The sequence below is a fragment of the Lactuca serriola genome, chromosome 3, assembly GCF_051521515.1.
Source record: "Lactuca serriola cultivar US96UC23 chromosome 3, Lser_US96UC23_V15, whole genome shotgun sequence".
In the NCBI taxonomy this organism is placed as follows: domain Eukaryota; kingdom Viridiplantae; phylum Streptophyta; class Magnoliopsida; order Asterales; family Asteraceae; genus Lactuca; species Lactuca serriola.
The window spans coordinates 58,655,467-58,659,208 of NC_136410.1; positions in this window are offsets into that span (position 1 = coordinate 58,655,467).

Below are 3,742 nucleotides of genomic sequence, written 5' to 3' on the forward strand. Positions count from 1 at the left end.
AGAACTAGGTGTTATCTGTAGCAGGGGTACGCAATGTATGTCACCTATGTCTTGGATACCTAGGAGCCGGGTAAGGCGACAGTGAGTGACGTACCGGTGGTACGAGAGTACGTGGCTGTATTCCTAGAGGAGCTGCCTGGGATACCTCCGAAGAGGCATGTGGAGTTCAGGATCGACCTAGTCCCTAGGGCGGCTCCGATAGCCAAGGCACCGTATCGGTTGGCTCCTCTTGAGATGCAGGAGTTGTCTACACAACTTCATGAGCTGTTAGACAAAGGATTCATCAGATCGACCAGTTCACCCTGGGGAGCCTCGATTCCATTTGTAAAGAAGAAGGACGAGTCGCATCAGATGTGTATAGATTACCAGGGGCTGAATAAGGTAACGGTGAAGAACTGTTACCCACTCCCGAGGATTGATGATCTCTTTGACTAGCTTCAGGAAGCATCTTGGTTCTCCAAGATTGATCTGCATTCGGGTTATCATTAGATGAGGGTCAGAGAGGAGGATGTGCAGAAGACTGCTTTTCGGACACGACTTGGTGACTATGAGTTCGTGGTGATGCCTTTCGGGCTCACCAATGCTCCTTTCGCGTTCATGGATCTCATGAACCGCGTGTGCAGACCGATGTCGGATCGGTCTGTGACAGTTTTCAATGATGACATCTTGGTTTATTCCAAGATGCAGGAGCAACATGAGGAGCACTTGCGACGGGTGTTGGATGCAATAAGGATGGAGAGCTTGTATGCCAAGTTCTCCAAGTTTGAGTTCTGGTTGCGTGAGGTGCAGTTTCTTGGGAACCTTGTCAACCAGAACGGGATTTCGGTCGACCCGACCAAAGTGGAGGCCATGATGAGGTGGGAGGTTCCAAGGTCTCCATCTGAGATTCAGAGCTTCCCGGGGCTGGCAGGTTATTATCGGAGATTAATTCAGGACTTCTCCAAGATATTCGTGCCCTTGACCCGGTTGACAAGGAAAGTCGTGGTCTTTCATTGGGGGCCTGAGTAGCAGGCCGCATTTGAGACACTTAGACAGAGATTGTGCGAGGCGCCAATCTTAGCCCTGCCAGAGGGCGTGGATGATTTTGTAGTGTATTATGATGCATCCATCTCGGGTTTGGGTGCGGTATTGATGCAGAAGGGGCATGTTATCGCCTACGCTTCGAGGAAGCTGAAGCCTCACGAGGTGAACTATCTGACACATGATTTGGAGTTGGGGGCAGTTGTTTTCGCCCTCAATATTTGGTGTTATTACCTTTATGGGGTCCATTGTACCATTTACACAGTCCATAAGAGTTTGAGGTACCTCATGGATCGGCCAAAATCTGAATATGAGACAGCTTCGACGGCTAGATGTGGTGAAGGATTACGATTGTGAGATCCTCTACCGCCCAAGGAAGGCCAATATCGTGGCCGATGTGCTTACCCACAAGGCAACTCCGACCAGAGATATTTTCTTGAGGATGACCATGGTGACTCCGCAGTTGGAGCAAATTCGAGAGGCCCAACAGGAGGCTATGAAGGAGGAACATCGTAAGAGTGAGCGTATTGTGGGTCAGGTTTCCTCCTTCGATTATGATAGCCGTAGATTGTTGACACTACACTGTAGAGTGTGGGTCCCATATCATGGATGTGTGCACCAGGTATTGATGGAGGAGGCGCACAAATCTAGGTTTTCCATCCATCTCGGGGCGACGAAGATGTACAAGGATCTTTGTATTGATTAATGGTGGCCCTGCATGAAGCGGGATGTAGCTTGCTATGTTGAGAAATGTCTGACCTGCAGGAAGGTCAAGGTCGAGCATCAGAGACCTCATGACAAGACCCAACCATTGGATATTCCGATGTGGAAATGGGAAGATATCACTATGGATTTCATCACGAAGCTTCCCAGGACCGCGCGGGGAGTGGACTCAATTTGGGTTATCGTGGATCGGTTGACCAAGAGTGCCCATTTCATTCCGATTCAGGAGAGCGTTTCGGCCGAAAAGTTGGCCGACATCTACATCAGAGAGGTAGTGGCTCGGCATGGGGTGCCAGTCTCGATGGTTTTTGACAGAGATGTGCGGTTCACTTCCAGATTCTGGAAGAAGTTTCACGCCGAGCTAGGTACTCGACTGCATTTTAGCACCGCTTTTCACCCGCAGACGGATGGTCAGAGCAACTGGACCATCCAAACTTTGGAGGATATGTTGTGGGCATGCGTGTTAGATTTCAGAGGTAGTTGGGATACTTACCTTCCTTTGGCAGAGTTTTCGTACAATAACTACTATCACGCGAGTATCAATCTCCCTCCCTTCGAGATGTTGTACGGGAGGAAGTGCAGGACCCCGATATACTGGGGTGAGGTTGGACAGAGGGGCATGGGGAGTACCAAAGTGGTACTCAATACTACAGAGAGGATCCAACAGGTTCGGAGCAGGCTCCAGACTACTCAAAGTCGTCAGAAAAGTTATGCCGACAAGCGTCGTTTGGACATGGAGTTCCAGGTCGGGGATATGGTTCTCCTGAAGGTGTCGCCTTGGAAAGGTGTCATTCGGTTCAGGAAGCGGGGCGAGTTGGGCCCCAGGTACATTGGACCTTTCAGGGTTGTAGCCCGGGTGGGTAAGGTGGCATATAGGTTGGACCTGCCATCTAAACTTAGCCAGATTCACAGTACTTTTCACATCTCCCAGCTGCGGAAATGTCTGGAAGACGATTCAGCAGTGGTGCCTTTAGAGGATATTCAAGTGGATGACAGCCATAACTACATCGAGTATCCTCGACATGAAGTCAAGGGATCTGAGGAACAAGAAGGTGGAGTTGGTAAAGGTGTAATGGCAGCACCACAAGGGCTCAGAATGGACTTAGGAGCCGGAGGATGAGATAAGGGATCATTACCCCGAGCTTTTTTCGGATTCAGCAGCAAACTTCGAGGACGAAGTCTAGAATAAGTGGGGGAGATTTGTAACACTTCGTTCCTGGTACGTATTTAAATTCAAGTAATTTCATGTTTTCCCCTAGGAATCGGTGAGTTGGAGGCCTAACTCCTCGAGTAGACTCGATTTTGACCAGGAGGTTTAGTGACCTACTCGTTGAGTCAGGAGACTGACTCAACGAGTAAGGTTGTCTGGATGAAACCCTAATACTTAGAGTTTGCACCCTATTTAAAGAACTTATCTTGCCTCACCCCAGCCTCCATCATCCCTCCCAACTCAGAGAAACCGTAGATCGAAACCTTAACCTTGTTTGAGTGTTCTTGAGCCATTTTTGTGTGTTTGTGGTGATTGTGAAGCTTGAGAAGGAAGAAGGAGCACGGAAGTTCGAGTGAAAGCTAGTAGATCCAAAGGTTGTGCCCCATTTCCAGTTCACTTGAGGTATAAAGATGAAATCTTGACCATATATCTCTTAGATCTCTAGTTAGGGTTCATTTCTACCTTTCCTAAGCCTTAGAGGTGCCATACTCAGAATTTTGTGGTTCATTGAGGGTATAGCTTCAGATCTAGAACCATTGGGGGTTCTTATGGCATAAAGGTGCCAACTTTATTGCCATAAGCACCCCATGCATCTTGTAGACTTCATTCTAGAGCCATTTGGGCCAAATACCTTATGCATGGACGTCAAGTTTGGAACTTTACGTATAATATGGACCCTACGAGGTCAGATCTATTGTTTGGATGCATTAAGACCGATTAAAATCAATTGTATAGTTTTGGACAAAGAGGGACTCAGTGAGTCGCTTAGGGGACTCGGCGAGTCGAGTC